This window comes from Eubalaena glacialis, chromosome X (genome assembly GCF_028564815.1).
Source record: "Eubalaena glacialis isolate mEubGla1 chromosome X, mEubGla1.1.hap2.+ XY, whole genome shotgun sequence".
Lineage (NCBI taxonomy): Eukaryota > Metazoa > Chordata > Mammalia > Artiodactyla > Balaenidae > Eubalaena > Eubalaena glacialis.
Window position 1 is genome coordinate 7,245,408 of NC_083736.1, and position 18,790 is coordinate 7,264,197.

The 18,790-nt window shown below is 40.7% G+C and overlaps 1 protein-coding gene across 3 annotated transcripts in view; it reads left to right on the forward strand.

Moving 5' to 3' along the window:
* TBL1X (transducin beta like 1 X-linked) overlaps positions 1-18,790 on the forward strand; it is a 223,379-nt gene that overhangs the window by 143,181 nt on the left and 61,408 nt on the right. For all 3 annotated transcript variants that reach the window (XM_061179409.1, XM_061179408.1, XM_061179410.1), the window contains exon 3: positions 10,564-10,652. The gene's annotated coding sequence lies outside the window, so the exon portion shown is untranslated. The remainder of the gene's footprint in view (positions 1-10,563; positions 10,653-18,790) is intronic.

Sequence of the window (18,790 nt, forward strand, 5' to 3'; positions counted from 1 at the left end):
ATTTCCTGTGGTGCAGATCTCCTAGCAGTGAATTCTGTCTGCATTTGTTGTTTGTTTGGAAAATTCTTTACTTTGCCTTCATGTTTTGAAAGATGTTTCATCTGAGTGTAGAATTTTAGATTGACATATTCTTTCAGCCCTTGGAAGGTTTTGTTCCGTTGTCCAGAATAATGCAAGCCAGAAGACAACAAGTTTGTGGGATTTGTTATGTTTTTCCTCTGGATGTAATTTTTTTTTCCCTCTGGCTGCTTTTAACCGTTTCTTTTGTTGCTGATTTTCAGGAAATTGTGCTTTCTTGGGGTTTTCTCTGGTGTTTATCCTGCATGGGGTTTGTTTAGCTTCTCGGATCTATTTTACCTTTTTTAAACCTAGAATTTTCCAACAGATTTGATCTTGAAATCTTTGCTTTAAATATCACGTTGTCATCTTTAAGAGCTACTGTTTTAGAAATGAGCACTAAAATGAACACAGTCTACTTTGGGAAACGAAGATAAAAATCAGTGTTTATAATTTTTGCGTGATTGTAAGTTTCTGTTGACTCCTTGGACCACAGAGAGTTGGGTTCCCCAGAAAGTTCTCAGACCCCCGCCCTGGTAGTGTGCAGAGTGTGTCCACATCATTAGCTTGTGGATGAGGTTTCATCAGTAACTGTCTGGGTAACTGCCAGCTTTATGGGCGTGCTGCAATAGTAACCATTTCCCCCATCTCAAATATAGGTCAAAAACTTTACCAAAACCTTTCTCACATTTTGTACAGTAATGATCTATTGACACATTAATGCACAGGAAAGGAGAGTTGATGGCACACCCAAGATTACCGTCTACAGATAACAGTACTGAAATGTTACTTCCAAAAAACATTCAAACTCTACATTTTTTTTAGGCATTGGACAACAAATATTACCATTTAACTATGGAGACTTCTTTTAAAATAATCTTTCAGGGCTACTGATTTTTTTTTTAATTTTTATTTATTTATTTATTTATTTTTGTCTGTGTTGGGTTCTCATTGCTGCGCGAGGGCTTTTCTCTAGTTGCGGCGAGCGGGGACTACTCTTCGTTGCGGTGCGCGGGCTTCTTGTTGTGGAGCACAGGCTCTAGGCGTGTGGGCTTCAGTAGTGTGGCACGCGGGCTCAGTAGTTGTGGCACACGGGCCCAGCTGCTTTGCGGCATGTGGGATCTTCCCAGACCAGGGCTCGAACCCGTGTCCCCTGCATTGGCAGGCAGACTCTCAACCACTGCGCCACCAGGGAAGCCTGACCATGCAGGCTTTTTAAAAGGAAGATCTTTTAGGATGTTACTTGCTTTTAATTTATAGCTTTCTGTTGTTTTTATGGTGTATATGCTTATTTTTAAAGAATATTAAAGGTTAGACCTTTGGAATTTATGCACAAAATTAGTATTTATCATTAAGAAAAAATTCAAAACATTTTTTCTGTGTCATAAATAGAACTTTAACAGAGAAGGGATCCCTTTAGTGTTGTCTCTTCGAGTTTACACATAAACAGAGAAGGGTACACTCTTAACCATAGTGGCAAAAAAATAAATAATCCACCTAAATAAAGGGTATTCCAAAAATAGATTTTTTTTTTAAAAGATGAGATGATAAGAAATGAGATGATTAATGTACTGTGACCTTTCACCTCACAGTACCCATTTTCCTAGTTCGGTGAGTGAAAAGAGAAATGAGGATGATGGCCTGATTTTAATTCCCAATGGATAAAGGCTCATCTAGAAGTGTCCTACTTCTTGACACTATTATGATATTAAAAGTAACATTTATTTTTGTAAGTCATTACCAGCTTGGCACACTTGCATTCATTTTCGTCAAGTACTGTCATCTTTAGATTTCAAGCTTCCAAAGTCTAAAGAAATGCACGTTGGTTTTATATTCTCTTGGAGAACCTACAGTCTTCCAACAGCAGAACCTCCCTTTATTGGACTGTCTAGCAACTGATGTATTCAAAGTCAATCAGAAAGTTGTCTTTAAAAATTTCAGCATATTTCTGAAAAGTCGGAAATTTGGGAGAGTTGGGCAAACCATAGCATATTGTACATGGAGTGTCATTATCTAGGTGGTTACCTGGGTACATGGAATAGCCAGATGAGGAAGGTGGTTCACAAAATTTCTGCTTGCCTACGGCTCAGAGCCATGAGAAAATCGTAACAGGAGAGAGAGAATTTAGTGTATGTGAACCCCTGGTATGACACTGTTAGTGGTGGTTCCTGGATATATCATTGAAAACACATTGTGAGATTCTGGTAGGAAGGATTCTTTCATTGTTTATTAAAAGGATTACATAACTTAAAGCACTTAGAACAGAGCCAGGCGGATAATAGATGCAATTATGTGTAAACTATTTTTTATTGTTTTTTTCTTTTCCATTATAGTTTATTACAGGACATTGTATATAGTTCCCTGTACTTTATAGAAGGACCTTGTTGTTTATCTGTTTTATATATAGTAATGTGTATTTGCTAATCACAAAGTCCTAATTTATCTTCCCCCAAACCCTGCGCCTGCCAAATCCCCTTTGGTAACCATGAGTTTGTTTTCTATGTCTGTGAGTCTGTTTCTGTTTTGTAAATAAGTTCATTTGTATCATAGTTTAGATTCCACATATAAGTGGTATATGATAGTCTTCCTCTGTCTGACTTAATTTACTTCGTGTGATAATCTCTGGGTCCATCCATGTTGTTATAAATAACATTATTGCATTCTTTTTTATGTCTGAGTAATATTCCATTGTATGTTTGTGTGTGTGTGTACCACACCTTCTTTATCCGTTCATCTATTGATGGACACTTAGGTTGCTTCCATGTCTTGGCTATTGTAAATAGTGCTGCTATGAACATTGGGTTGCATTTATCTTTTTGAATTAGCCTTTTTTGCAGATATATGCCCAGGAGTAGGATTGCTGGATCATGTGGTAACTCTATTTTTAGTTTTTTAAGGAATCTTCATACTGTTTTCCATAGTGACCACACCAATTTACATTCCCACCAACAGTGTAGGGGGGTTCCCTTTTCTCCACACCCTTGCCAGCATTCATTATTTGTAGACATTTTAATGATGGCCATCCTGATCTGTGTGAGGTGATACCTCATTATAGTTTTGATTTGAATTTGTCTAATAATTAGCAATGTTGAGCATCTTTTCATGTGCTTATTGGCCGTATATATGTCTTCTTTGGAGAAATGTCTATTTAGGTCTTCCGCCTATTGTTTGATGGAGTTGTGTTTTTTTTATTGAGTTGTATGAGCTGTTTGTATATTTTGGAAATTAAGCCCTTGCCAGTCTCATCATTTGCAGATATTTTCTCCCAGCCCATAGGTTGTCTTTTTGTTTTGTTTATGGTTTCCTTTGCTGTGCAAAAGCTTATAAGTTTGAGTAGGTCCCATTTGGTTTTTTTTGTTTTTATTTCTATTGCCTTGGGAGACTGACCTAAGGCAACACTGGTATGATTTATGTCAGAGAATTTTTTGCCTATACTCTCTTTTAGGACTTTTATGGTATCATGTCTTATGTTTAAGTCTTTAAGGCATTTTGAGCTTATTTTTGTGTATGGTGTGATGGTGTGTTCTAACTTCCTTGATTTACATGCGGCTGTCGAACTTTCCCAGCACCACTTGCTGAAGAGACTGGCTTTTCCCCATTGTATATTCTTGCCACTTTTGTGGAAGATTAATTGACCGTAGCTGTGTGGGTTCATTTCTAGGGTCTCAATTCTGTTCCATTGATCTGTATGTCTGTTTTTGTATCAATACCACACTGTTTTGATTACTGTAGCTTTGTAGTATTGCCTAAAGTGTGGGAGGGTTCTGCCTCCTCCTTTGTTTTTTTTTTTTTTCCTCAGGATTGCTTTGGCAATTCTGGGTCTTTTACGGTTTCATATAAACTTTTGGATTATGTGTTCTACTTCTGTGAAAAATGTCATGGGTACTTTTATAGGGATCACATTAAATCTGTAGATTGCTTTGGGTAGTATTCTGTAGTATTGCTTTGGGTAGTAATCCATAGCATTGCTTTGGGTAATCTGTAGTATTGCCATTTTAACAGTATTAATTCTTCCAATCCAAGAGCATGGGATGTCTTTGCATTTCTCGGAATCATCTTCAATTTCCTTTAACAGTGTTGTATAGTTCTCAGCATATAAGTCTTTCACCTACTTGATAGGTTTATTCCTAAATATTTTTTTTGAAGCAATTTAAAAGGGATTGTTTATTGTTTTTTTGGTTTTTATTTATTTATTTATTTATTTTACTTTCCCTTTCTGATACTTCATTGTTAGTGTAAAGAAGTGCAAAAGATTTCTGTATGTTAATCTTGTATCCTGCTACCTTGCTGAATTCGTTTATCAGTTCTAGTAGTTTTTGCATGGAGTCTTTAGGGTTTTCTATATATAATATCATATCATCTGCATGTAATGATAATTTAATCTCTTCCCTTGCAATTTGGATCCCTTTTATTTCTTTTTCTTGTTGGATTGCTGTGGCTAGGACTTCCAGTACTATGTTGAATAGATGTGGTAGAGTCAGCATCCTTGTTACAGATATTAGCAGAAAGACTTTCAGCTTTTCACCATTGACTATTATGTTGGCTGTGGGTTTGTCATAAATAGCTTTTATTATGTTGATGTGTTCCCTCTGTACCCACTTTGGTAAGGGTTTTTATCATGAATGGATGTTGAATTTTGTCAAATGCTTATTCTGCATCTGTAGAGATGATCATGTGGTTTTTGTCTTTTCTTGATGTGATGTATCACATTGATTGATTTGTATATGTGGAACCATCCTTGTGACCCTGGGATGAATCCAACCTGATTATGGTGTATGATTTTTTTTATGTGCTGTTGAATTCGGTTTGCTGATATTTTGTTGAGAATTTTTGCATCCATATTCATTGAAGATATTGGCCTGTAATTTTCTTTTTTGGTAGTGTCTTTGTCTGGTTTTGGTATCAGGGTGATGGTGACTTCATAGAATGTCTTCAGGAGTGTTTCTTCCTCTTCACCCTCTTGGAAGAGTTTGAAAAAGATGGGTATAAGTTTTTCTTTATATGTTTGGTAGAATTCCCCAGTGAAGCCATTCAGTCCTGGAATTTGTTTGCAGGGAACTTTTTTAAAATTATAGATTCTATTTCACTTCTGGTGACTGGTCTGTAAAAATATCTATTTCTTCTTGATTTAGTTTTGGTGGGCTGTATGTTTCTAGAGACTTGTCCATTTCTTCTAGGTTGTCCAATTTGTTGGCATATAATTGTTCATAGTGTTCTCTTGTGGTTTTTTTTAAATTTCTGCAATATCAGATGTTATTTCTCCTCTCTCATTTCTTATTTTGTTTATTTGGGTCCTCTCTTTTTTCTTCTTGGTGAGCCTGGCCAGAGGTTTGTTGATTTTTGTTTACCCTTTCAAAAAACCAGTTTTTGGTTTTATTGAGTTTTTCTATTGTTTTATAAATCTCTATTTTATTTATTTCCTCTCTGATCTTTATTATTTCCTTCTTTCTGCTGACTTTAGGTTTTGTTTGTTCTTCTTTTTCTAATTCTTTTAGGTGGTAGGTTAGGTTGTTCATCTGAGATTTTTTCCTTACTTTTTAAGGAAGGCCTGTATTGCTGTGAACTTCCCTCTTAGGATTTCTTTTGCAGCATCCCCAAGATTTTGTGTGGTTGCGTTTTCGTTGTCATTTGTCACAAGGTATTTTTTAATTTCCTCTTTGATTTCATCGTTGACCCATTGGTTTTTTTAGTAGCATGTTTAGTCTCCATGCAGTCGTTTTTTCCTCATTTCTGTTTCTGTGGTTCAATTCTAGTTTCATGCTGTTTTGGTCAGAAAAGATGCTTGGAACAATTTCTATTTGCCTTAAATTTGTTGAGGCTTGTTTTGTGTCCTAGTATGTGGTCTGTCCTAGAGAATGTTCCATGTGCACTTGAAAAGAATGTGTATTCTGGGGTTTTTTTGGTTGTAATGTCCTGAAAATATCAATTTTTGTCTAATTGTTCTATTGTGTCATTTAGGATCTCTGTTGCCTTATTGATTTTCTGTCTGGAAGATCTGTCCATTGATATCATTGGGGTGTTAAAGTCTCCTACTATTATTGTATTCCCATCAATTTCTCCCTTTATGTCTGTTAGTATTTGTTTTATGTATTTAGATGCTCCTTTTTATTGTTTTTCAATAACTTTAACCCAGGGTTACCAATCCTGTTGAACGTGGAAAATTGAATCACAGAACTGTTTTTCATGTGGTGATACTAAACACATACTAACAATCTGGAAAACATCATTCTGAAGAACATGCTTTGGCAAGCTCTCTCCTACTTCTTTGAAAGCTCCATTTACTTGGCTTCCAAGTTCCTGTGGTTCTAGGCTTTCCTGGCAGCAGCCGTGCATGTCATTGTCCCCATTTTATGGATGATGATGTAGAGGCAATTGCTGAAAAGGCCTGCTGCCTCAGGTATCTTTCCCACCTGTCCTTCATGGTGTGTTAGATTCTGAGGGTCAGGAATGCTGTGGTGACTTAGCAGGGTGGTTCTGGTAGAGGTCTCTTTGAAGTTGCAGTCAAGACATCAACCGGAGCTGCAGGCACTTGATGGTCTGATTGTTACTGGATGATCCAGTGCGATGGTGGCTCTCATGTGGCTGGCAAATGATACTGGCTGATGGCTGCAGGCCTCAGTTCTGCTCCATGCTGACCTCTCCATCAGCAGTTAAAGGAATTTAATTGTACACATTTGATTCATTTTTATCAGGAGATATAATCAATATGTATATAGTTAAGCATTTCATTTATGATCAATAAAAATGTAGGTTTATCCTGAATTTTCACTTAGTGAGCCATATGGACTATTCGTTTTGTTCCACAGATTTGGGCAACCAAGAAGGAAGCATTATGACAATCTATGAAAATATCCCCTAGATAATTCTTTTTGAATCTAAGCCCTGTGTGAAACTGTTACTTCACCTTCTCATATTTCACAGTAAGAATCAGGCAGAAGTCATAAAGAGATGAACTTAGTGAGTCTAAAATCTGTTCTGTTAAAATAAAGTTTCTTGGCATTATTGGCACTTGGGGGCTGATCAGTCTTCCGTGCAGGGAGGCTGTTCTGTGAGTTGTAGATGCTTAGCGCTATTCCTGGTCTCTACACACTAGGTGCCAGTAGCTCCCCTCCTCCACTTGTGACGACTGAAAGATGTCTCCAGACATTGTCTAATATCCTAAAGTCCCCTGGGGCAGAGAGCACAGCCATCCCTGGTTGAAAACCACTGTGTTAAAATAGGACACACCATGATAGTTCCATGCTTCTATTAAGGGTTACATACGTGGATCCATATCAGATATCAGTGTGAGAAGGTACCTGGATAGCCAGAGTCAACTCAAGGGGTCCTGAGAAACCAGAAGTGCAGGCAATTCCCAACTCAAAACTTTGGAGCCTGACTACCTCAGGGGAGGGAGAAGGATTTAGAATGATAGCCAGGGCTACAGGCAAAACAAAACCAATCCAACACCTCTGGTTGCCCTGATAGACTTTGCAAAGCTTCTGAGTGGAAGAGTAATTTGGTTTGCCCCAAGGAGAGCGACACTGCACTATTCCTTGTCTCTGGCAAAATGATGTAGAACAATACATACCCAAGGGATGGAAAACAGGGGCTCGAACACATTCCTGGACATCAGTGTTCCTAACAGCAGTATTCACAGTAGCCAAATGCCCATCAACTGGTGGATGGAAAGGTAAACAAAAGGCAGTCCATGCATTCAATAGAATAGTATTCAGCCATACAAAGGAATGAGGTACTGATACATGCTACATTGTGGATGAACCTTGAAAACATTATGCTAAGTGAAAGAAGCCAGACACAAAGAAGGTATTGTATGATTCCATTTATATGAAATGTCCAGAACAGGCAAATCTGCAGAGACAGAAAGCAGGCTGGTGGGTTGCCTGGGCTGGGGGAGGGGGGAGGGGGATTGAGGACTGCCCACTTAATGGGCACTTAATGCCCACTTTCCTTTTGGGGTGATGTAAAAGTTTTGAGACTTGACATAGGGGATGATGGCACAGCACTGTGAATATACCAAAGGCTTTACACCTCCTGTGTGGGAGGACTGTTAGTCATTGTCTGCACCATTCCATGCCAAGAACTGACAGCAACCAGAAAATGAGTCCTTTTTATATTTATTACTACCTTTGAGAATAAAGAATGTATTGCATTTGTTAAAATCATTTGCGTTTCAGACTTCACTGGTGGTCCAGTGGTTAAGACTTTGCCTTCCAATATGGGGGGTGCGGGTTCGACCCCTGGTCAGGGAGCTGAGATCCCTCATGTCTGGCAGCCAAAAAACCAAAACATAAAACAGAAGCAATATTGTAACACATTCAATAAAGACTTAAAAAAGGCTGGGGGGGGGTGGGACTTCCCTGGTGGTCCAGTGGCTAAGACTCCATGCTCCCAATGCAGGGGGTCTGGGTTCGATCCCTGGTCAGGGAACTAGATTCCCACATGCTGCAACTAAGAGTTCGCATGCTGCAACTAAAGATTCCACAAGCTGCCACGAAGATCCTGCACGCCGCAACGAAGATCCCATGTGCCACAACTAAGACCTGGCGCAGCCAAATAAATAAATAAATAATTTTCAAAAAATCATTTGCGTTTCACACAAATCTTTTTCAGCACGTATATTTTTGCCAACACTGTTTATTGATAGTGGTTCTATTTAGGTGTTAATAATGGGAAAATCAGGACTGACCAGGGATTGGAAGGTCAGGTTTCTCACTTTAACTTATTATTTCTAGTAATAAACTAATTAATTATGACATGTTGCATAACCAGAATGTTATTAACCAGTCATATTTCACATTTTTTGTGTTTATAACACACAGATGATGTTAATTACATGTATTGAATTTAACAACATATCAAAGATAACCTTCAATTTGTGAGTTACCATCTGTTTTGGACCAGAGAATAGGAATTTGATACTAAAGCTTTTTCCTGAACAGCTTGTAATGAGAGCTGTTTATATATTAATTACTTAATTGAATTATTATGGATTTTAATGTTTTAATTTTCAAGCAGTTTGGGGCTTATTGTGGTGACATCTGCTCCTATTTTGATACTTTATGGTATTTAGCAGTTTCATCATAAGGCTATTTTGGGTTTACAACCCAATCCTGAAAATAATTTGCTGTCTGCTTCAGGTTACTGTAAGGAGTATCGTCCTATTTCGTCTCCACTACCGAATTTTTTTTCATAATGAAATGTATTTTTATTTTATAAGCAAAGTCAATATTCCCTTGTGCCTGCTTCAGTCTGGTGCCCTTTAATTTCTATTCAAAGAGCCATAGAGGAATTTTGTTTAAATCTTATTATTTTCCTTCAGTGGTAGATTTTTTCAGTTGTCCTGGTTTTATCTTATATATCCTTATGTTGTTTAAAAATGTACTGTAATGAAACTTAAGGGCCTATGAACCTGCTTGTAGAATCCTTTTAATCTCCTTTCTTCGAACGGTGTAACTCTAAACATGACTCCGTGGGAGTAATTTACTTGAATTTCCTTAAAACGTTTCCAGAGGTTCTGTATAAATTCACTAATAAGAAACACCTTCATTCATAGCCTCACTTATGGATTGAATTATATTAAACCTGGCACCTTTTTATTATCACTTAAGACTATTGAACAAGAATTTAGAGAAAACGACAGGCATTTAATTTCCTTAGTTCTTGAGCTTGTAGATAATTTAAACTCTGTAGGAGACTGGATTCACTCACAACTGAAGACAGTTTATGAGGAAGAAGGTAAATATCATTAAGTAGATCCTGGTTGCTTAGTGTTTATACTGACTGAAAAATAAGAATGAGTTTTTGATATGAAGGATTATCTTATGAGATATACCCCTGGCTTCTTCAGAAATCCATGCAAGTGGAACACCTGTGAAATGAAAATGTAGGAAAACAATAATGGAAAAGTTGAGAGTCAGTGCTTGCTTTCGCTTTATTTTAGGGAAGCCAAAAAAGGAAAAAAAGATTCTAATGTTTCTGTGTTTTTTTGAGCACATAAAAGAGTAGATATCTGCACACAAACATGCATGTTGTGATTATTGTAAACATTTGCCCAAGTAATGTCTGTAATGTCAGAAAAGATGTCTGGAGCATCTTTTCTTCTCTTAAGGGTGTGTACAGTTTAATTTATTGGTTGTATGTGATACGGTCCCTAAAACAAAGATATTTCAAGTGGGCATTAATTATCATTGAATGATAGCAGGAACAATATCTGAGCTAAAATCAATTTTATTTACTTTGAGACTTTTTCCTTACAAATCTCTACATGTACCATAATACTGACTGGCTGTTTTAATTTCTCCTTTTTCACACTGCAAATAAAACTGCATAGTTTGTGTTAAAGTTTTAAGACAGAGATTATGAAACAGTAAAATGTGTTACGTTTGAGTTGGGATGAAAAAGAAAAACAAGAATAGGACAGGTCAAAGGTGAACAATTCCCAAAGAATTGTAAGGTGTTTTTTGTTGTTGTTGTTGTTTTTCAAATCTCCCTGTTTCTCACCAGGCAGGTCCCAGCAGACACTTGGCGTTTTATATGATCGGATGCTGGGGAGCCCACTGGTTCAAAGGTCTACACATGAAGTCAGCCTAAAGGTAAACGCCTGCCATTGATCTTTGTCTTTTACCTGAAATTCGTTTGAAGCAGAACTGCGTTTTGCCAAAACTGAACACCTTCTGTTTTAAAATGCTTTCTTTAGAAGGAGTCTGAGGTCCTTCTCCTTGCTGAAGTTGAAGGTAGTAGATAGAGCATCATTAAATAATGATGGGCTATCTGGTCCATTCTGCATGACAGATTGGCCTTTTATTGCCTTCTAAGAATTGTGGATACTGAACCAGCTATTATAAACTTTTCTGGGTCTTACCAGAAGCAGATGACACTTTCTAAAATCATTCCCTCTTGTCAATGCTGTGAATTAAAATTAAGCTGCAAAATTAATTATAATTGGGCACATGAGTCTAGATCTTAGTTGACCCCTGTATCTTAATGCTATGCTTTATTAGTTTCTTAATATGATTTGTGTCTATCTGCAAATTGACTTACTACTTAACCTTGAAACTTCTTAGAAAAACATGTAGCTTACTATTTATAGATCTAGTGAGAGGATAAGGTATCCAGAAGAGCAAACCAAACAATCGTAGATGCACAGGCAGCAAGAGTTGAAGCCCAGGGAGTTCCCTGGCGGTCCAGTGGTTGTTAGGACTTCACACTTCCATTACAGGGGGCATGGGTTTGATCCCTGGTTGGGGAACTAAGATCCTGCAAGCCGCATGGCCAAAAAAAAAAAAAAAAAAAAAATCAAGAGTTGAAGCCACATCCCAAACTAAAACTGATGGCTCCCCTCCCCCATCCGCTACCAAGAAAAAGCTGTTATCTTTTGGTAGATGGGATTTTAGGGTTTGATTTTATCATTTACTGTTTTGTGTTTTCTGGTTCTTTCTTTAATTTTTTTAAATTAAAAAACTGATAGAACTTTTGTAATTTTAAAAACATCAAGAAGGAAATTTGGGGAAGATTTTTGCTTTATTGTTCTAAAGGAACCAATCAGAACTAAAATGATAGACCCAGATTTAACCAAAGTAAGAATCTTAGAGGGGTGGGATAGGGAGGATGGGAGGGAGATGCAAGAGGGAGGAGATATGGGGATATATGTATATGTATAGCTGATTCACTTTGTTATAAAGCAGAAACCAACACACCATTGTAAAGCAATTATACTCCAATAAAGATGTTTAAAAAAATCTTATTGAAGTATTTTTGTTTAAAGCCAAATTTATAACAAGGTACATATGTACAGTTGACCCTTGACTGGGTTTGAACTTCACGGGTCCACTTATACATGGATTTTTTTTCAATAAACCATGGACTACTGTATACAGTCCATGGTTGAATCCACAGATGAGGAATCATGGACACAGAGAGCCAACTGTAAAGTTATAAGTGGGTTTTCAACTGCACAGGGGCCAATCCCCCTAACCCCCATGTTGTTACAGGTTTAACTGTATTAGAATTTCAATATTTTACTTAAATATTTGAAAAGTGTAGTTTGTTTTAAAAAATAAAAAATTATAAAAGGTTAATTGAGTCTGTGACATCAGATGTTGACATCCATGTTGTAACGTGAATCCTTTTTTATGGCCAAATAATATTCCATTGTATGGATATACCACATTGTGTTTATCCGTTCATCAGTTGACGGACATTTGAGTTGTGTTTACTTTTATTGAGTGGTTATGAATAATGCTGCCATGAACATTCGTGCCAGTTTTGTGTGGACGTACACCTTCATGCCTCTTGGATATATACCTGGCAGTAGAATTGCTAGGTTGTTACAGTAACTCTGTTTAACATTTTGAAGAACTGTCCAACTTTTCCAAAGTGGCTGCACCATCAGTCAGTATTTTTTGAAATGCAGTTGAACCATATTTTAAATGTCAGAGGGAAGAGGAGAGAGAGGAGGTCTGTTGCTCATCAGTGTTTCGATTGTGTACTAATTCAGTATTTAGGGAACGTAAGCTTTGCTTGAATTGAATTGAGCACACGCTGACTTCCTGCTGTGTGTGAGGCATTGCTGTTTAGCTTTATAGATGACTCTGGAAATTTCTGTAGCCTTTGTTAACTCCTTGCGCAGTTTATACGTGCAGATGGTCATTTGGGATCGTGCTGGGAAATGACACGCTGTTGCTTACCTACCACAGTACCCATGGTGCATCCACGAGCTTGCGAGTCATCTGTATAAACCACATGCCCTTTCTCTCTGTGTTGGGTGCTGTGCGTCAGAAAGTGAGGGCTAATATCTGTTCCCCTTAGACTTAGCTGGTTTCAGCAGGTGCCTCCGTTGAAAGCCATTCACAGCAGACCGTGGCTGTGGTGTTTTCTTGGCTCTTCATTTCACAGCGGTTGGTGTGTTCACCAGGAACATCCACATTTTGGGGCATCCCCTTCAGGTTCTCAGACAGGAAGATTTCAGGCTGGGAAGCGACAAGGCAGGTGTGCTCTAATGTAGAAGGGGGAAAATCTTCAGGAGAGCGAGGTTGGCAGACCTTTTCTGTCAAGGGCCAGAGAGTAGATAGTTGAGGCTTCGTGGGCCAGTGGTCTGTGTTGCAGCCGCTCAGTTCTGCCCTTGTCGTGTGAGAGCGGCTACCGATCTTACACAGATGAACAAATGCGGCTGAGTGCCAACAAAACTTCGCTGATGGACACTGGAATTTGAATGTCATGTCAGTTTCATGGGTGGCAAAATAGCATTGTTTTGATTTCCTTTTCACCCATTTAAAAATGTAAAAGCTATCGATACCTCACGGTCCTTGCAGAATGCAGCTGCAGGTGGGAATTGGCCTGTGGGCCACAGTGTGCCCACCTTGACCTAGACAAACACACCTGTTCTATTTCTCCCTCTTCTGACTGCAGCCTTTGAGCTGGAGGACATCCGAGGTGCAGCTCTGCAAGGTCTGTGGCGTGCTTAGGACAGCATCCAAGTTGTGGTTACTCGGCGAAAGCACTGCAGATTCTCAGGGAATCAAGACTTTTAGGAATTTGAGGGCCTTCCATGTGAAGAGCGGCTCTGGACTTGTGTAACCGCCCCCACTCAGATGTTCTCAGTGCTAGGCAGTTCCCCGCCCCTCCCCAGGGGACACTTGATCACGTCTGGAGACATTTTTCAGGGAGGTTGAGTGCTACTGGCATCTAGTGGGGGGAGACCAGGGATGCTGCTCTACATCCTCCAGCGCACAGGGCAGCCCATCCCAGAGATTTATGTGGTCCCAAAGGTCCGGAGTACTGAGATTGACGAACCCGACTCACTGCTACTGTCACTACTTCATTTTGTGTTTTAATCTTAACGGTTTTGTGGCTGTAGAAATTTAAGATGCCGAGCATTTGACTACAAGACTGAGTTCCTGCGTTTGCTGACGTAACATGAGGCTCATTGAACTTCAGCAGATACTTGGGTTCATGATGCTTTAAGTATTTTTCTTTTAAAACGTTTTTTTGTTGTTGTCATTCATTTAAATGGAAGCATCAAAATACGCTTTAACACCAAGATTTTTGAGATGCAGGCTACCTCAAAGGGCAAGGCATCGCCCGCCTTAATATCTACGGAGAAAACCACAGGGTTTATTTTTCAGAACTTTGGAGGTCACCTTATATGAGTAAATGACCTCACTTTTGACTCCACCTACTGCAGAAAAGGGAATCATCAGGGCCCAAATTAAGTCCTGCGTATGTGGGTGAAAATCACAGTGTCTTAGAGGTTTCATAACCAGCCGTACATATTCCTGAAATTTGTCTGAGGGCCTAGTGCACATTGTAAAGAATCCGATTCCAGCCTCTCAGTCTTAGAGATAATTAAAATCTGTACGTTAATTTACAGATTAATCGGAAGCATTAGCTTACAAGACCAAAGTCATTAGAAAAAGAAGGCAGACTACTCTTACGTGGAAGCAGCAGCTGTCTGTGTCTCCCAAGGCACTTTGCTTTGAAATCTTGGGTACCTGAACTGGCATTTCACTGTGTAGAGGAGAAGACTGTAAAACGATAACTGTGCTATTGGTCTTACATGCATCGTCTGGCTCCGTGATGCCGACTTTCTTAGCAGTGGTTTGCTGTTACTGGGTGGAACATTTTTTAGGAAGGCTTCCTTCTGGGTCTGCCTCCCGATCAGGCAGAGAAGTGTAGGGTGGGTAGGGTTTGCGGCTCAGAGGATTTCCGAGAGGACCCGGTGGCCGCTTTGGAGATGCACACACGGTCTTGGCGGTAACTCCAGGACGGGACGCCTCTCTTGTCACGTCAGCATCCTTCATGGCTCTGCACACAGGGTTGGGATGGAAGGCCCCAGCCAGCCGTTAATTAACCCAGAAGGGCAGCCAGGCACAGAAAGGACCCTGTCTGAATGCCTCACCCAGGGGATGTTTTCGATTTTGTGAACCGCAGCATTATTTTTGTAACCCAAGAAGACTCCCTCCTCTCTGCTCTCTCAACCCTGCGGCTGTATTTCCTGCTTAGCTGGGTTGCTCTCATAGTGATAATTTCTGAAGACACTGCCAGATTTTAATCACATTTTAATGAATATGAAAACAGTTCACGTTCATAGGAGAAAATTTGGAGACTACAGAAAGGCACGCACACATACACAGATAAAATTCCAGCATGATCCCACCCCTGGAGAGATGGGTGTATTTTATTATATTTTTTATATTTTAGAGGGTATCTCTTGTGTGTGTGTACAAAATGAAATTTAGCAACATGCACGTTCCATCTTGAAACCTATTTTTTTCATGTATCGCCGTATCATGGACATTTTCTCTCGTCATGAAAATCCTTTTGAGGACTGCATCTTACTACTACTTCCTTACTACTACTAGTTCATTCTTATATTTAAATGGCAATGCCACTGCTAGGCATGTGAATTCTGGTAATAAAATACTAGTTCTTTGATTATAATTTTGGACCATTTGACTCCCAAGTAAGTAAATATAACTGTAAAATTAGTGAAAAATCTTACCTTTGGGGGGATTTTTTTTTTCTTACTGTAAAATAATAGACATACTCATTGGTGAATGAAGATATGTCTATTTAAAAAAAAAAAAAGGTGAAACCACTGTTAACATTTTCCTGTTCTCCGCCCAATCTTTTCTGTATATATTCTCCTATAATTGGGGTCCAACTGTAAGTGCCTTAATTTATTGAATCACACTTATACTGTCATTGGACAACAAAATAGGTTTCAGTAGTTTCAGTGGGTACATACCGGCTTCATTACAATTTTGCCGGAAGAACAGGTATGCAATGTATAAAACAAGCCTGCTTCATCTCCACAATAAGCTGGTCCCCATCAAGATTGTACAAAAGGATTTATATGTAAATGTTGATGCGTAAATTAAAACTTTTCATCTTAAACTGACCACTGGGAAACTCAGTTTCCGTTTGAAGAGAGAAAAACATCATGGATAAAGCAAGCAGGGAGGTAAGACCCACTACGTTCCAGTCAGCAGAGAATTTGTGAAATGCGGAGAGAAAAAAAGTGCCTTGTTATGATGAGGTAATTTCTAGCAGATTTTCCAGCTGCTCTGGCTCTCCGTCCTCAGTCTGCATGGAATCAAGTCCCAAAGCGCCCTGAGCCTCGTCCAGAAGATTACTTTAAGGGATGGATTCTTCCAGCGTGAAAGCCAGCAGACTGATAGCAGAGACAACACATGAGACAAACTTTCTTCCGTCCCTGCTTTAAAGGGTTTTAAGAGAGCATTTCATAACGGGACAGATTGTGAAAAGAGAAGCTTGTGCCACCAGTGATACCCGCCGAGCACCACGCTCCCCGCCCTCTAACCACTGTGTGCTGACTTCACTGTTTCCGACCCAGGCTCCCCTCCTGTTGGCAGGGAGCGCGCTTGCCCTTTCTGTCTTCATCTGGCAGAGCCAACTCTCAAGTAGCTCCCTTGTGATTCTATCCTTTAAGATAATTGAAGAGCCGTTAAGATTGTGTTGTTTGGGGGCAGTCCTCTCCCTTCCCAGAGCACGAGAGCATATTAAATACCGTAAGTGCATACTCAGTACAACGAAACCCTCAGACACCATTTCTCCTGCAACTGAATTTTGAACTGTTTCGTGCCCAGGACTGTGATTCATAGGAGCTTTTGCTGCCTTGAAATTAAATCGTGAAAAGGAGAATACGATAAATAATAAGGATAAATCATCTTCCCTTTAGCTTCCTGATGGATTTAACCCCAAATTATGATTTATGTTGGAGTACTCATCTTTAGTGGGGGAACTCCAGGGATGTCATCAGTCCGCACTAATTTTTCCTCCTTCTGTAAGCAGAACAGAGGGAATGTGAGTGAGGGAATGTGTAGCTTTACCTCGCAGTGAGGGCAGTTATTTCTTTTTTGCACAGTCACAACGCCAAAGACCTCAGATCAACCTAACTGGAGGTGCCTCGAATCGAAACTGGGTCAGGCGAGAGAATAAACACAGTTGCAGTAATTAAGAACCCTTTTTAATTTTTTTCCTTCTTTTGGAGGCCGAGGAGGATCTACCGGTGCTGAAAAAGCTCTCCTTTATTCTAGAGCTGGGGAGGTTGGAAGGCATCCATGGGAGTCGTCAGGACTTGAGCTGGCCACGGCTGCCGCTCCGGAAACCGGCGAGGTGCTGAAGTGAGAGCCGGCCCTCCGGGTCTCCGTGGTAGAAGTGCCAGGCCAAGTGTGGAGGAAGGTGCTTTCTCGGACGGGCTCTCGACCTACCGCTGGCCTGTTTACGCGTCACCCGTTGCCAGCTCTGAATCACTTTGGCAAGGGTGCTGTGTTCCTCGGGCCCTTGCGGGGGTCTCATTGCTTTGGGGATGCTCGCAGGTAGCCGAGTGGGAGTAATAGGCATCCTGCCTCTCTCCTGTGCACGGGGCCCTGACCTGGGAGTTTGTATAAAAGCTTTGCGTCCTCACCACCTCTGCCGGGTGTAACGGCTCTCATGAGCCTCAATTTGGAGAAGGGAAAACTGAGCCGCGTGACTCGCCCTGCAGTCCACAGCTAGAAAGGGATGGAGGTATGATTAGGAATCAGGCCACCCGGCTCTGAGCCACGAGGCCCCCGAGTCCTACGTTTTGCGCTCTCCTCTGTGGCTCTCAGGACGTTAGTTCCCTTACCTCTAGCCAGCAAGTCCGTGGACATTGGAACCATCACCCTGGTGTACCCCAACTTTATTGCAGCCAGTACAAGCGTTTCGAGCTCCACATCATGTGCCCACAAAAATCGTCCCTGGCAGAAAGGACACAGGCCAACTTCTCCCCCACCTCACAGTCCGTGGTGACGGCACAGAGGGCCGTCTTCCCGCCCTGGGTCCCGGGGAGCACTTGGTACGTCCTTGAAGGTTACCTAGCACCACACACATACACACACGCACACAGACACACACACACACACAGCTCCTTCCTTTCCTGCCTTTTTCATACTTCTCCGCCAGCTCTTGTGTCTGTCAGTCAAGGATTCACCTTCTCCCTCTTCCAGACCTTCCTCCCTCTTCCCTGACCTAGCCTTCCCTGGAACCCTGCTGCTGCCCCTCTTAGTACCTTATGGTATAGGCGCGGGGCTTTAACTCCAGGAGCTTTTCGTTATTTGCATAGACATCTTACTAACAGCTTCAAGGAAGGGGCGTGTGTGTGCATGCATCTGAATTTGTTTCATCCCTGCTATTGCCATCACCGTGCCTTGAATATCGTAGGCGCTCGGTAATTTTTTCTGTCATCACTTTGTACCTCATTTCTCTCAAGTGCGGGAAGACCAGGGCGAAGCATTTGCCTGTGTCTCCATTTGCAGCTGGGTTACAGTAAACACGCGACTGGGGTGCACGCGCTCATCTCACGTGAGGAGTGGCGGCTTCTCACTGTGCGGTCTTCTTCTCGTCACGGAGCGTTTCTTTCTGAAGAGGCGTTTGTAGGAAGTAACGTCCGGCCCTGGTGGTGATTGAAGAAAGTCCGCGGCGAGCGTCAGGGCTGTGCTAGTACTTGCAGTTGGGCAGCGTGCCTCAAAACTGACAGAAACCGCCTTCCCACCTGCAAGATGTAGCCTTGGCTCTCATTTCAGAGTCAAAGAGACAGAAAGGAGGCAGAAGAGTGGTTCCCAGGGCCTGGGGGCGGGGGTGACGAGGAGTTAGGATTCGCTGGGGACAGAGGTCGTTGGCGGTGATGAAGAAGTTGTGGAGGTAGGTAGGGAGGTGGCCGCGTAAGAACAGGCATGTCCTTAATGCC